General features: G+C 45.2%; 1 long non-coding RNA gene across 2 annotated transcripts in view; it reads left to right on the top strand.

Moving 5' to 3' along the window:
* LOC137452686 (uncharacterized) overlaps positions 1-16,048 on the top strand; it is a 74,518-nt gene that overhangs the window by 43,890 nt on the left and 14,580 nt on the right. Inside the window, exon 3 of one of the 2 annotated variants that reach the window (XR_010990141.1) lies at positions 10,309-10,544. The exons of the other annotated variant lie outside the window; for it this stretch is intronic. This is a non-coding gene — a long non-coding RNA (uncharacterized lncRNA). Of the gene's footprint in view, positions 1-10,308; positions 10,545-16,048 lie in introns of those variants that run through there. 2 annotated transcript variants of the gene reach the window in all.

Raw genomic sequence — 16,048 nt, 5'->3', positions numbered from 1 at the left:
GAGGATTGAATCAGACAATGGAACCCACTTCAGGAACCATCTCATAAGGGATTGGGCAAAGGAACATGGGATTGAGTGGATTTACCACATCCCATACCATGCACCAGCTGCAGGGAAGGTCGAGCGCTACAATGGCTTGCTAAAGACCACCCTAAAAGCCATGGGGGGTGGAACCTTCAGGAACTGGGAAAAGCACCTAGCTCAAGCCACTTGGTTAGTGAACAGCAGAGGATCTGTGAACCCAGCTGGTCCTGCCCAGTCCGACCTGCTGCAAACAGTGGATGGAGATGGAGTTCCTGTGATTGCTGAGAAGAACCTGCTGGGGAAGTCAGTGTGGGTTTTCCCTGCTGCTGGTGAGGGCAAACCAACCCGAGGGGTGGTCTCGGCTGAGGGGCCTGGTCACACGTACTGGGTTATGTTAGAAACTGGGGACATTCAGTGTATCCCACAGCAGAATGTGACTCTGACTGAAAGAGGATGAACTCAGAGGAGGCAACCCTCATCAATGTAATTATGTGAATAGTTATAAGTTGTTCTAAGTTTCTCCATCCTAGCTTAATACCAGCCTGGCATCCAGGACTCAACATACCCACTGCACACCAACCCAAAGAGCTCCTGCATCATCTCACCTGCACCCGTTCCTGATGCCCCTACAGCAACGGACTGTTCCTGATTTTTTTCTTTCCCTTTCAAAGACAGACTGATTCCTGATTCTTCTCCACATGCCTGCCCAGTTCAAGCACCACCTACAGTGACCATCACCAGAGAGAGAGAGAGACTGCCCTGGGAAAGAGCGAGCCGGGATAGCAAGAGACTTGCACCAAGGATTCAAATACCACATGTCAAAATCGCATGGAGGGGCTGTGGCAGGAAAGAAGAAGTGGAACAGAGGGGTGGATTGTGGTGGGTTAACGCCTTTTTCTGAAAACAAAAGAAGAAAGCAGGGTGGAGGGCTTGTGGGTACTTTACACTCCCTGAAGGGCGTTTCCCCTGGGAAAGCTGAGTCTGTTCCACCTTCCCCTCCCTGCCCAGCTAGGGTATAGAAAACAGGACATCATAGCTGTGGGGTCTCCTTTTTGGCTCCTGCCTCTGCTGGATGAGAGCTACTGCAGCTGCCCTCCTGCTCCTCAGCCATGTGGCCGGACCTGATCCTTCTCCCTGCTGCCTCTGCACCTCCTCAGAGAAAGACTGGTTTTGTATTATTTTTTTTTCCTGTCCCACTCCCATCCATTCTTGTTCCTTGCCCTTGTGAACCTTTTTTTTCCCTGTTACTGTTATATATATAATTTGAAGAAAAAAATTATTAGGCTCTCTACTTCTAAGCTGACTCCAGATTGCTGTTTAGTGGATTTGCTCCTTACCCTTTTTTTTTCCCTCTCCCTGTTTGGAAGGAGGAGGGGGGGAGTGGGGAATCAATTCTCAGCCTTTTCCCCATTTGAGCTTTTAACTCTCAGTTAAGGCTCAAACCACTACAAAAGTCTATTGGAAAAGCTGCTTTGAACAGTTCTGTTGCTGATTCTGGCAAGATACCAGGGGCGGCGGCAGCTTCCAACATGGCGGCTCCCCCTTCTTCTTCTTCAGGCAAGGTCATTTCCGCCCACCCTCTCGGCAGGACCGGATGCCACTTCAGCAGCAGCTGATCTGTCTTGAAACCTGTCAGCTTCTGTCAAGGTGGCTGTAAATTCAAACACAGCTCCAATTAAGCAAGTAGCAGTTTTAAAGACCAGAAGTGGAAAGACCAAAGATGATCCAGGAGCTAGTGGTGGAGAAGAGCAGGAGACTGATCCAGGTGAGGGACCCTCTTCTAGAAAAGATCCTGCTGAGGAGGAAGAGAAGATTTGTTTTAAAGATCTAGCTGAAATATTGAGATCAACACCAGAAAGAGATACAGCTAGGACAGCAGCTAGTGGTGCTTCTCAGCTTAGAGAGATCCTTAAGAGAGTGACAGCAGGATTATGGGGACAACATGTTCAGGAAGATGTGATAGATGGAGAGGAAGATGACCTTTCTGGGTGTTCTTCACCCCAGGAAGAGTTAAGAAATGTCCGTAAAGATTACACCAGAGCAGATAAGGAGCCAATTCTAGCTTGGCTAGGTAGATGTTATGATACAGGTGCTCCACCTCTAATGGTTGGAGACAAGTCAACAGCTCTGTTAGGAACTCTCTCGAGGGATAATGGAATAGATAGGTATCTAGGCAAGATTCTCGGTAAGGTTAATCTGTGGACACGCCTTTTATTTGCAGTTTTCCTGAGATACCCTTCCCGAGATGATCTTCCATGGAATCCTAAGCCCGGGACTACCATAGATGAAGGAATTAAGCGCCTGAGAGAATTTGCTGTTAGAGAGATACTCTATGGTGAACATGAAACTCTGAATCCTGATGATATTCCTGTAGGGACTGGTCTTGCTAAAAAGCTCATCAAGCTTGCTCCTTCTAATTATGCAAACATTCTGGCAAGCAGAATTGTGTCAAGAAATTATGGTGGAGCTCCTCCTACGGTTGGCCAATTCACTGATCAAATGAGACAATTGGAGGATAGCATGACACATGTTTCTTTGGTTTCAGCCATTGAAACTCTGTCTGGAAAAATTGAGAATTGCATGAGAGAGTTAAAGGATGAATTTAGAAATTCCATATCCGAATTGGGACAGAGAGATAATTCTAATTCTTCCTCCAGGTGGATACAGGTTTCATCTGTGAGGAATACACGTCCTCCAAAGAGGTCATTCCAAAACAGATCAAATCAAAACAGACCACCAAGGCAATCACGTAGGACTATTTGGATAACTCAGGAGACTGAGGGAACTGCAAAGTGGCAGAACCCGAGGTAGCAATACCAGAAGGGTAGCTGTTACTTCCACAGTTCCCCAGAACAACTCTAGTAGCTTCAACAGTGGCTCCAGTTATAACACTGCACACTGTGTTCAATGCACATGTGGGCATGTTCCCCATAACTAGGGGTGCCCTGCCTCCCGCCAGGGGGAGGAGAGGGATAATAGAGATAACAGAATCTATTGGGATGTGTACATCCAGTGGCCTGGCACTTCACAATTTCGGAAGTACAGGGCCTTGGTTAACACTGGAACTCAGTGCACCATAATGCCATCAAATTATCAGGGATCAGAGTCTATAACTATTCTGGGAGTCACTGGTGGATCCCAAGAGTCAAGTAAGGTGGAGGTTAATATAAGTCTAACTGGTAAACAATGGAGGAAGCATACAGTTGTGACCGGACCTGACGCGCCTTGTATTTTGGGAATTGATTTTCTGAGAGAAGAGCCTTTCAAAGACCCTAGAGGTTACAAATGAGCTTTTGGAGTAGCTTCTGTAGAAATTGATGGACAAAAACTGAATCCAGTCAGTTTGCAGAGGTAAAAGCTGTTCAGCTAGCTCTCGACGTAGCTTAACGTGAGAGATGGTCAAAGCTTTATCTCTACACCAACTCATGGATGGTAGCCAATGCTCTGTGGGGTGGCTAAAGAACTGGAAGAAGAGTGGTTGGCAGAGGAAAGGAAAACCCATTTGGGCAGCTGTGTCCGGTTGACGTTGCCCCCTTAAGAAAGGGAATATGGTGGACGGAAGTTGGTAAACGGAAGGAATAGTCTAAACTAATTTCATTGGTGAAGTGGGAGGAAGCACCTTCTGAGCTGGGACTATACTGGGTTTTTCCAGCACCCTATCTTCAGTCTTGCTTCCGCCTCTTCTTCGTGCAGCAGCTTTCTGTGCTGGGCTTTCTGCCAAGGATCCGGCCTTCAAACTGACAAACTTGATAAGGCCTGTATTAACTCCTTTCCAATTAACACAAACTGCTTCTAATTTTTTTTCCTCTTTTTCTCTTTCTATCCCACTCTGGGGAAGGGGGGGGGAAGAGAGGGGAGAGCGGAGGTGGGGGACCCCTCTGCCGAGGGGGGTCACTCTCATTTCTGTGTTGCTCTGTTGTATATCTTTGTATATATTGTAGATATTGTAAATTTATAAATATTCCCCTGCATTCCCTACATTGCTTTGTAAATATAGCTCCACTGCTTTGCTAATTCAGCTTGTGAGTTTTTTTCCTTTCCCTTCAATTATTTTTCCCTTTTACCTTACAAGGGAGAAGGGAGGAGGCTTCTCGGCCTTACCCTTCCAAACCCACCACATTTTTTTTTATTGGCGCCCAACGTGGGGCAGATAATTAGTTCAACTTATTATTTGATTGATTTAGTGTTTTCTAGCTGAATTAGCAAACATGAAGGTATTGTGGTTTGTGGAGCGATTATTCTTTTCAATTTTTGGGGCTCTGGTTTACAGATATTGTTTGGGTTTGATTTTGGATTACCTGGGTAAATATTTGGTGCGGTCAATTTATATGTGGGTTATGTATAGAGTTAAATTATGGTATGGAAAATGTATTAATTTATTATGGCCAGTGAGATACAGGAATGTTACCTCCACCACTCTCCCAATTGAGATAAAAGGTTTTAAGATTCCGCCTGAGGAGACAGTAACTTTAGGTGATACCTGGGATCCAAAGGTGATTTATTTGGTGTCTATAATTCTGCTGATGGTGATAATTAAGGTGTATCTCCTGATTTCTTTGCGGCGAGAGAGAAAGGTGTCCAGAGCTTGTTTTGTTATTAAAACTAGATCAAAAAGAAAACGCCGTGGCTCTCGATCAGTCCCAGAGTCATCTAGTGACGAGGACTGTGGAGAACCCGTGTCAGTTAAAAAGAAGGCTAAAAAGTTAATTGGTAAGGCAGCTCTAAATGACTTTGCTGATTCTAGCAAGCAGCCAAGGGCATCGGCTGGTATCAACATGGCGCCTACTCCTTCTCCTTCTTCTTCTTCTTCCTCTCCGTCGGGCAGTAATGGAGCAATGTCACTTCCACCCACTCCCTCAGTGGGACTGGAAGCCACTGCCCCAGCAGCTGATTTATCTCAGGACCTGTCAGCTTCCATTAAGGTGGCTGTAAATTCAAACACAGCTCCTGTTAAGGTGGCTCCTTTAAAGACTAGAGGTGCAAAGGGCAAAGATGGAGAAGAAGAGGAGTTGGAGACTGATCCTGGTGAGGGGCCCTCTACTCTAAAAGATCCTGCTCAGGAGGAAGAGAAGGTTTGTTTTAAAGATCTAGCTAACCTAGTGAGATCAAAGCAGGATAGAGATGAGGTTAGGAAGGCAGCTGGCAAAGGTGGTTCTCAGCTTAAAGAGATCCTTAGGAGAGTGACAGCAGGATTTTATGGGCAAAGAATTCAGGGAGATGAAGATGAAGATGATATTTCAGAATGTTCTTTGCCCCGCGAGGAATTGCGAAATGTCCGTAAAGATTTCACCAGGGCAGATAAGGAGCCAGTTCTAGCTTGGCTTAGTAGGTGTTATGATACAGGTGCTTCAGCTCTAACAGTTGGAGACAAGTCAGCAGCTCAGTTAGGAACTCTCTCAAGGGACAATGGAATAGATAGACATCTAGGTGAAGCTCTCGGTAAGGTTAATCTGTGGATACGCCTTTTAATGGCGGTTGCCCTGAGATACCCTTCCCGAGATGATCTTCCATGGAATCCTAAACCCTGGACTACCATAGATGAGGGAATTAAGCGCTTGCGAGAATTTGCTGTTAGAGAGCTACTCTATGGTGAACATGAAACTCTGAATCCTGATGACATTCCTGTGGGTATTGGTCTTGCTAAAAAGATCATCAAACTTGCTCCTTCTAATTATGCAAACATTCTGGCAAGCAGAATTGTGTCAAGAAGTTATGGTGGAGCTTCTCCTACGGTTGGCCAATTCAGTGATCAAATGAGACAATTGGAGGATAGCATGACACGTGGTTCTTTGGTTTCAGCCATTGAAACTCTGTCTGGAAAAATTGAGAATTGCATGATAAAGTTAAAAGATGAATTTAGAAATTCCATATCCCAATTGGCACAAAGGGATAATTTCAATTCTTCCTCCAGGTGGGTACAAGTCTCATCTGTGAGGAATACACGTCCTCCAAGGAGGTCATTCCAAAGGAGGTCATTCCAAAACAGGTCATTCCAAAACAGATCACCAAGGCAATCACGTAGAACTATTTGGATAACTCTGTGTGATCAGTTTGGTGAGAACATGAACCGCTGGGATGGCCAACCAACTTCTAATCTTTTCAGGAGACTGAGGGAATTGCAAAGTGGCAGAACCCGAGGTAGCAGTACCAGAAGGGTAGCTGTTACTTCCACAGTTCCCCAGTATGACTCTTATGGCTCCAACAGTGGCTCCAGTTATAACATGCAAAGTTATAACCCTGCAAACTATGTGCAATGCACATGTGCGCATGTTCCCCATAACTAGGGGTGCCCTGCCTCCCGCCAGAGGGAGGAGAGGGATAACAGAGATAATAGAATCTATTGGGATGTGTACATCCAGTGGCCTGGCACTTCACAGTTTCGGAAGTACAGGGCCTTGGTTGACACAGGAGCTCAGTGCACCATAATACCATCAAATTATCAGGGATCAGAGTCTATAACTATTCTGGGAGTCACTGGTGAATCTCAAGAGTTAAGTAAGGTAGAGGTTAATATAAGTCTAACTGGTAAACAATGGAGGAAGCATACAGTTGTGACCGGACCTGACGCACCTTGTATTTTGGGAATTGATTTTCTGAGAGAAGGGCGTTTCAAAGACCCTAGAGGTTACAAATGGGCTTTTGGAGTAGCTTCTATAGAAATTGATGGACAAAAATTGAAGCTGTCTGCTAGACCTGAGCTTTCTGATGAATCTGCAGTTGTGGGACAACATAAGATACAGGACATTCAATTGCCGGTTGCTTCTCAGACTGTGCATCACAGACAATACAGAACCAACCGTGACTCTTTGTTGCCCATTCAGAATCTGATTCGTCAGTTGGAGAGTCAGAAAGTCGTCAGCAAAACTCATTCACCTTTCAACAGTCCAGTGTAGCCTGTACAGAAGCAGAATGGAGACTGGCGTCTGACAGTAGACTACCGAGCCCTAAATGAAGTGACACCACCTATGAGTGCAGCAGTGCCAGACATGATGGAGCTACAGTATGAGCTGGAATCCAAAGAGGCCAAATGGTATGCTACCATAGACATTGCTAATGCATTTTTCTCTATTCCCATAGCAGAGGAATGCAGGCCTCAGTTTGCTTTCACCTGGAGCGGAATCCAGTACACTTTCAACAGGCTGCCAATGGGCTGGATCCACAGCTCAAGCATCTGTCATGCAGTGATCCACGATGCTCTGGAGAAAGGCGGTGCTCCAGAACACATCCAGTTCATCGATGACATCATCGTCTGGGGTAAAACTGCTGAGGAAGTCTTCGAGAAAGGTAACAAAATCATTGACATTCTTCTGAATGCAGGTTTTGCCATCAAACGAGACAAGGTGAGAGGACCTACCACAGAAATTCAGTTTCTGGGAGTGCGGTGGCAGGATGGACGCCGACACATTCCAGTGGATGTGGTAAATAGAGTCTCTACCATGGCAAGTCCCACAAACAAGCAAGAGACCCTACGTTTCTTAGGGATAGTGGGATTTTGGAGACTGCACATTCCTGGATACAGTCAGATTGTGAAACCTCTGTATGATGTGACTCGAAAGAGAAACCATTTCCACTGGGGACCTGAACAACAAGCAGCCTTTGACCAGATAAAACAAGAGGTGATTCAAGCAATGGGTCTGGGACCTGTCCGAGATGGTCCAGACATTAAGAACATTTTGTACACAGATGCAAGTGACAATGGTCCAACCTGGTGCTTGTGGCAAAAAGCTCCAGGTGAGACACGTGGACGACCTCTTGGTTTCTGGAGTCGAGGTTACAGAGGTTCAGAGGCTAATTATACTCCAACAGAGAAAGAAATTTTAGCTGCCTATGAAGGAGTGAAAGCATCTTCTGAAGTGATTGGAACTGAATCTCAACTTCTTCTAGCTCCCAGATTACCAGTTTTGAATTGGATGTTCAAAGGCAAGGGATCCACACCACATCATGCCACAGACTCAACGTGGTCTAAGTGGATGGCTCTGATAACACAGAGAGCTCGAATGGGAAATCTTGAAAGACCTGGTCTAGTGGAGGTGATCTCAAGTTGGCCTGAAGGTACCAACTGTGCCAAACCTCCAGAGGAGAAAGTAACTCGTGCTGAGCAAGCTCCTCCTTACAGTGACCTTTCTGATGATGAAAAGAAATATGCTTTATTCACAGACGGTTCCTGTCGTCTTGTTGGAAACAAGCGAAGGTGGAAGTCTGCAGTGTGGAGTCCAACACGCCGAGTTGCAGAGGCGAAAGATGGAGAAGGAGAATCCAGTCAGTTCGCAGAGGTAAAAGCTGTCCAGCTAGCTCTCGACGTGGCTGAACGTGAGAGATGGGCAAAGCTTTATCTCTACACCGACTCATGGATGGTAGCCAATGCTCTATGGGGTTGGCTAAAGAACTGGAAGAAGAGTGGTTGGCAGAGAAAAGGAAAACCCATTTGGGCAGCCAACCTATGGCAGGACATTGCTGATCGAATCGAGAGAATTCCAGTGAAAGTGAGACACATCGATGCTCACATTCCTAAGAGCAAAGCTACTGAGGAACAGCAACACAACCATCAGGCAGATCTAGCTGCAAGAGTTTCTCAAGTAGACATGGACTCTAATCTTGATCTCGACTGGAAACACCGAGGTGAGATGTTCTTAGCTCGGTGGGCTCACGATTCGTCAGGACATCAAGGCAGAGATGCAACATACCAATGGGCTCGTGACAGATCCATAGACATTTCCATGGATGCTATCACGCAAGTCATCCATGACTGTGACATTTGTGCTGCTATTAAGCAGGCAAAACGACTTAAGCCCTTGTGGTATGGTGACAGATGGTCCAAGTACAAGTATGGTGAAGCTTGGCAGATTGACTACATCACTCTACCACGTTCTCGTTCTGGTAAGCAATATGTGCTTACTATGGTAGAGGCAAACACTGGATGGTTGGAAACTTATCCAGTTCCACATGCAACTGCACGCAACACCATTCTCGGTCTGGAGAGACAAATCCTGTGGAGACACGGAACTCCAGAGAGGATTGAGTCAGACAACGGAACTCATTTCAAGAACAACCTTGTAAAGAACTGGGCAAAAGAGCACGGTATTGAGTGGATATTTCACATTCCCTACTATGCACCAGCCTCAGGGAAGATTGAACGCTATAATGGTTTGTTGAAGACCACTCTCAAAGCCATGGGAGGTGGATCTTTGAAAAACTGGGAAAAACATTTAGCACAAGCAACCTGGCTGGTAAATAGTAGAGGTTCAGTGAACCAAGCTGGACCTGCACATTCAGATCTGCTACAGAAAGTGGAAGGTGATAGAGTTCCTGTTGTTAGAGAAAAGAATCTGTTAGGTAAAACTGTTTGGGTATTTTCTCCCTCAGGAGAGGCTAAACCTGTCCTAGGGGTGGTATCAGCTGAAGGTCCTGGTCACACTTATTGGGTAATGCAAGAGAATGGTGAAATTCAGTGTATACCACAACGAAATTTAACTTTAGCTGAAAGGGGTTTATTTTAAACTAAGAGACCCTGAGAATCCCTGTTTCCCTTTTCTTTGCTTCGTCGGCGAAGATATGAACTGTTTTCCATTTTTCCCATATTCTGTTTTTCTTGGACTTTTGAGTCATCTACATCTGAGCATAGCCCAAATGGACTATGAACTTTACTCACAAAATGTAAATATCGTTTTGGATTGGATAGACAGTGTGAACAGCCATTGAAATTGTTTAGAAGGGGTGGACTGTGACCGTTTGAGGCTGTCCCCTTAAGAAAGGGAATATTGTAGTCGGATGTTTGTAAACGAAAAGACAGGTCTAAACTAATTTCATTGGTAGATTGCGAGGAAGCACCTTCTGAACTGGGAGTGCAGGAGGGTATCCTGGGCATTCCTGCACTTTTCTGGTCAGTCTGTCTTTCCCCTCCTTCGGTGGTAGCAGCTCGCTTTTTCTGGGCTTTCGGCCAAGGCTTGACCTTGAAACTGATAAGCTGCAAGGCCTGTATTAACTGCTTTCCAATTAACACATATCTGCTTCTAACTTTTTTCTCTTTTCTCTCTTTCTATCCCTCTCTGGGGAAAGGGGGAGAGAGGAGGGGGAGCAGAGGTAGGGAACCCCCTCAGCAGAGGGGGGGAACTCTCATTTCTGTGCTACTTTGTTGTATATCTTTGTATATATTGTAAATATTGTAAATTCTGTACATAAACCTGCATTCCCTAAACTGCTTTGTAAATATATAGCAACCCTCCTTTGCTAATTCGGCTGTGAGTTTTTTTTTCCTTTCCAACTTTCTTTCCCTTTACTTTACAGGGGGGAGGGAGGAGGCTGTTTTGCCTTACCCTTCCAACCCTCGACAGGAAGATTGAATGCTACAACGGTTTGTTGAAGACCACTGTTAAAGCCATCGGAGGTGGATCTTTGAAAAACTGGGAGAAACATTTAGCACAAGCAACCTGGATGGTAAATAGTAGAGGTTCAGTGAACCGAGCTGGACCTGCACATTCAGATCTGCTACAGAAAGTAGAGGGTGATAGAGTTCCTGTGGTAAGAGAAAAGAATCTGTTAGGTAAAACTGTTTGGGTATTTTCTCCCTCAGGAGAGGCTAAACCTGTCCGAGGGGTGGTTTCAGCTGAAGGTCCGGGTCACGCTTATTGGGTAATGCAAGAGAATGGTGAAATTCAGTGTATTCCACAAAGAAATTTAACTTTAGCTGAAAGAGTTTAATTTCAAACTGTTGTGCAACTATATCGCATCCAAAGGAATAATCTACGAGGAATCTGCGGTGCACAAACCCTGAGAACCCTGAGATCCGTGAGTCAACTAAGAGACCCTGAGAATCCCTGTTATTCTTTTCTTCCCTTCGTCTGCGAAGAGATAAACTGTTTTCCATTTTTCTCATTTCCTGATTTTCTTGGACTTCTGAATCATGTACACCTGTGTATAGCCGGAATGGACTATGAACTTTACTTACGAACTGTAAATATTGTTTTGGATTGGATGGATAATTTGAACAGCCAATGAAATTATTTAGAAGGTGTGGACTGTGACCGTTTGAGGCTGTCCCTTTAAGAAAGGGACAGTGCTGGGACACTATGGCTGAATGTTTTGGAATATTAATGAAAACAATCAGATATTCTAAAGTAATTTCATTGCTGGATTAGTAAAAATGCAGTTTTAAGCTTAGGTGCAGCTGGGACTTTCCTCAGTTCGCTCCTTTTCTTTTCCCTTCCCAGCTCGTCTGCTTCTGGGCTCCCTGCCAGACTGACCTTGGACAGATAAGCAACTAAGGCCTACTAATATACTTTGCTTTAATTAATAACTGCTCTTTTTCTCTCTTTCTAACCCTCTTTGGGGAAAAAGGGGAGAGAAGGGGGTACAGGGGGGAACCCTCCTCCAGAGGAGGGAATTTCGCTCCTGTATTATTGTTTTTCTTTTTACTTTGCTGTATATTTCTGTGTATATATTGTAAATACTGTAAATTGTGTATATATATCCTGCATTCCCCAAAATTGCTTGTAAATATAGCATTTTCCCTTTTGCTTCTCCGGCTGGCTAGCTGTGTTTTTTTTTCCTTCCTCTTTGTGGGGGGGGGGAAGGCTGAGCCCTTCTCTCAAACCCGCCACACTCATGCAGATTCACAAAGGCTCAATTAGCCATAGGCTGTGAGGGTGTGCATTTGCTTTGGGTTCAGTGGTGTAATTAGACATAAATGGAGATTTATGAATAATTTACAGAGTTTGATAGAGGAGGAATTTAAATTAAGTAGGGAAAGTAGTAAGTTTATGTATTCTTATTTCAGCCTCAGTTTTTGAATATTTTAAAGCCGTTTTTGACATAGTCTTGTTGATTAACTGCTGTCTGGTAATATTTTGAAACATTAATTTGTTATTTATTATTGGCATTAATGAGATGTTGAACATTTTTCACAAATCAGACTTGATTCTTTTTTTCTGAATGAAAGATAATATTGTTTATTCTTTTGCAAAAGTGCCAGTGAATTTTTCACTGCCTTTATGTTTGCTCTTACACAATATTTTTGGGAGGGGCTCTAGTATTTTACCCAGTTCAGAGTACTGGGACCTAGCAAACTAGTAATATATAACAATTCAGGAATTCCAGAATTGCTTTCCTCTGTTTTTGGGGTATCTTTCTAAGGGAGGATGGTCTTATTCTGGGTGCATCTTTTTATTACCATCGCTTTAGTGCTTGGCTGCTGAATTACATGCTGGATCCAACATGTGGAGGACAGTGTTGCTCACACTTACCTGCATTATTTACAGGAGACAAATCTAAAATTCTTGGGTTTTATTTCCCTGTCTACTCAGGCTTGGGTTTTTGCTTCAGATACTTTTTACAGAGCTGCTTGCCTTTTGTGACTGGATGCTGAACACCTAGTGAACATTGTACAGCTGAAATGCAGCTATTTTTCAAATCACTTAACTTGTTCGTAATTACTGCAAAAGGCAGGGAAACATGAAGCATAAGGTAGTTATTGCTCTTTATGCCTGCATGTAATTTAGTAAACTAGTCAAGATGTGTCTGTTAATATCAGGGCCTGTTCTCTGGCCTGGAGGGCAGCTAGCACAGGCTGGCTGCACAAAAATTTCTTACCGTCTGCAGTGTGCGTCAGTACCCAAACTGGCTACTGTGTGGTCTCTGCTACAGGCTAAATCTTGGGATGAAAAATAATCTAGGAAGTGATAGCTGCCCAAACAAAACTGTCATGGACAGTGTCAGGTTCCAGTAGATGCTGTAAAGTTCCTAACAGACAGACACTTTGAGGTTCCAGATCCTGGGAATACATCTGATACTGCTTAGTTTGCCAGTAGAGATGTGAGTTATGGATTCTGGGGTAATCTCTAAGTCATTTCCCTTTTATTCTGAGTTTTTTGTTGACTTTCTTTTATCATTGTGTTGGTGGAAGAACTCTCCCTTCTTCCATCCCAAGAGGTGGTGCTTGAGTCTTTCCGTCTTTCATGTTGCGATATTAATTAGAATTCACTCCACTAGAGTTCACCAGTGTGTTACAGGAGAGTAAGCGTTGGACTCTATAGTAGAGGATCTGTGCCATATGTACTCCACTGTCACTAGTTTTTTGATTATTTTTTTTTTCTTAATCTAACTCTGTATTCATTGAACCACATTCATAGATTATGGGGCCATGGAGGGCCATGATGTATAGATGCTACAGTTCCAGAGCATGACAGTCACTCCATTGTGCCTGTATTGTCAGTGTTTTGTTTGTGTGTGGACTTTGTGTATTGTTTTTTAAGGTACTGAATGGAAAACTTATTGTGACATAGAAGCCTCACTGTTTCTAGCCAGCATTCCCATGGTTACTGCTTTCCTTTTAATGTCTTGAGTCTTATTCTCCTCAGGCTTCCTGTCTTTGCAGAAGGAATGACTTCGTTTACTGTTGGCATCTTCTCCCTGTCCCTGTAGGACATGGCCAAGCTGTTGAGTTCTATTTCCTCATGGATAAACTAAATAGTCAGGGGTCAGATGAGGTTTTTACCCTTTAGTTTCTTTATTAAGTGCTCTGCAGGGCAGCCAATGTGCCTTTTTTTTAGGTCTTAAGAACCAGGAGGGCACTGAAGCCCACCAGGGCTGATAAATGAGTCTTCTGGCTCAATGGTTGTAGTGGGTTGAGAGAGAAGGCCTAGATTTCCCACCCCCACAAAGAGGAGAAAACCCCACAGCTAACTCAGTCAGAGAAGCAAAGGAATGATATATTTACAAGCAATGTGTTTGAATTTACAGCCGCCTTAACAGAAGCTGACAGGTTCTGAGACAGATCAGCTGCTTTGGAGGATGCTTCCGGCTCATATTCAGGTGGCTGTCGATCAGCACCCCCAGGTCCCTCTCTGTTTGGGAGCTCTCCAGCCACTCCGACCCCAGCCTATAGCTCTGCATGGGATTGCCATAGCCAAAGTGCAGCACTCGGCACTTGGACTTGTTGAATGCCATCCCATTGGACTCTGCCCATCTGTCCAGTCAGTCGAGGTCCCTCTGCAGAGCCTTTCTACCCTCTAACTGACTAACATCTGCCCCTAACTTTGTGTCATCTGCAAACTTGCTGATGATTGACTCTACCCCTTCATCCAGATCATCAATGAATATGTTGAAGAGGACAGGGCCCAGCACTGATCCCTGGGGGACACCACTGGTGACTGGCCGCCAGCTGGATGTGGCACCGTTCACTACCACTCTCTGGGCCCGGCCATTCAGCCAGGTCCTAACCCAGCACAGAGTGTAGTGGTCCAAGCCACGAGCTGATAGCTTAGCCAGCAGTTTTCTGTGGGGGACGGTGTCAAAGGCCTTGCTGAAGTCCAGGTAGACCACATCCACAGGCCTCCCCACATCCACCAGACGGGTCACCTGATCATAGAAAAAGATCAGGTTGGAGAGGCAGGATCTGCCCTTCCTAAATCCATATTGGCTGGACCTGAGCCCTTGGCCATCCTTCAGGTGCGCAGTTATTGCCGCCAGGATAATCTGCTCCATCACTTTCCCTGGCACTGAGGTCAGGCTGACCGGCCTGTAGTTTCCAGGTTCCTCCATCCGACCCTTCTTGTGGATGGGGACCACGTTGGCCAGTTTCCAGTCATCTGGGACCTCACCTGTGAGCCAGGACTGGAGGAAAATGATGGAGAGTGGCCTAGCTAGCACATCTGCCAGATCTCTCAGCACCCTAGGATGGATCCCATCCAGTCCCATGGACTTGTGAATATCCAAGTGGCTCAGCAGGTCCCGAAATAATTCCTCATGGATTTCCGGGGCATTACACTGCTCCCCGACCCCATCGCCCAGCTCCGGAGGCCACTCGTCCTGAACTCCTGCCTTGCTGTTAAAAATTGAGGCAAAGAAGGTGTTCAGGACATCAGCCTTCTCCTCGTCTTCAGTCACCTCGTCTTCAGTCGGCTGCCCAAATGGGTTTTCCTTTCCTCTGCCAACCACTCTTCTTCCAATTCTTTAGCCAACCCCATAGAGCATTGGCTACCATCCATGAGTCGGTGTAGAGATAAATCTTTGGCCATCTCTCACGTTCAGCTACGTCGAGAGCTAACTGGATAACGTTTACCTCTGCGAACTGACTGGATTCTCCTTCTCCATCCTTTGCCTCTGCAAGTGGCCTGTTGGACTCCACACTGCAGACTTCCACCTTTGCTTGTTTCCAACAAGATGACAGGAACCGTCTGTGAACAAAGCATATTTCTTTTCATCATCAGAAAGGTCATTGTAAGAAGGAGCTTCCTCAGCACGAGTTACTCTCTCCTCTGGAGGTTTAGCACAGTTGGTACCTTCAGGCCAACTTGAGATCACCTCCACTAGACCAGGTCTTTCAAGATTTCCCATTCGAGCTCTCTGTGTTATCAGAGCCATCCACTTGGACCAGGTGGAATCTGTGGCATGATGTGGTGTGGAACCTTTGCCTTTGAACATCCAATTCAAAACTGGTAATCTGGGAGCTAAGAGAAGTTGGGATTCAGTTCCAATTCCTTCAGAAGCTGCTTTTACTCCTTCATAGGCAGCTAAAATTTCTTTCTCTGTTGGTGTATAATTAGCCTCTGAACCTCTGTAACCTCAACTCCAGAAACCAAGAGGTCGTCCACGTGTCTGTAGTGGTTTGAGCCTTAACTGAAAGTTAAAAGCTCAAATGGGGAAAAGGCTGAGAATCTCTTCCCCACTTCCCCCCCACCTCCTCCCTCCAAACAGGGAGAGGAGGGAAAAAAAAAGGTAAGGAGCAAACCCACTAAGCAACAATCTGGAGTCAGCTTGGAAGTAGAGAGGCAAGTAATTTTTTTTTTCCTTCAAAATATATATATATATAGCAATAACAGGGAAAAAAGGTTCACAAGGGCAAGGAACAAAAATTGATGGGAGGGGGATAGAAAAAGAATAATACAAAACCAGTCTGTCTCTGAGAAGGCGCAGAGGCAGCAGGGAGAAGGATCAGGTCCGGCCACGTGGCTGAGGATCAGGAGAGCAGCTGCAGTAGCTCTCATCCAGCAGAGGCAGGAGCCAAAAAGGAGATCCAACAGCTATGAGG

The sequence above is a fragment of the Melanerpes formicivorus genome, unplaced genomic scaffold, assembly GCF_026170545.1.
Source record: "Melanerpes formicivorus ecotype bairdi unplaced genomic scaffold, bMelFor1.0.p_v2 SCAF_57, whole genome shotgun sequence".
Lineage (NCBI taxonomy): Eukaryota > Metazoa > Chordata > Aves > Piciformes > Picidae > Melanerpes > Melanerpes formicivorus.
The sequence above is the reverse complement of the archived record's forward strand: the minus strand, read 5'-3'. Positions and strand labels throughout refer to the sequence as shown.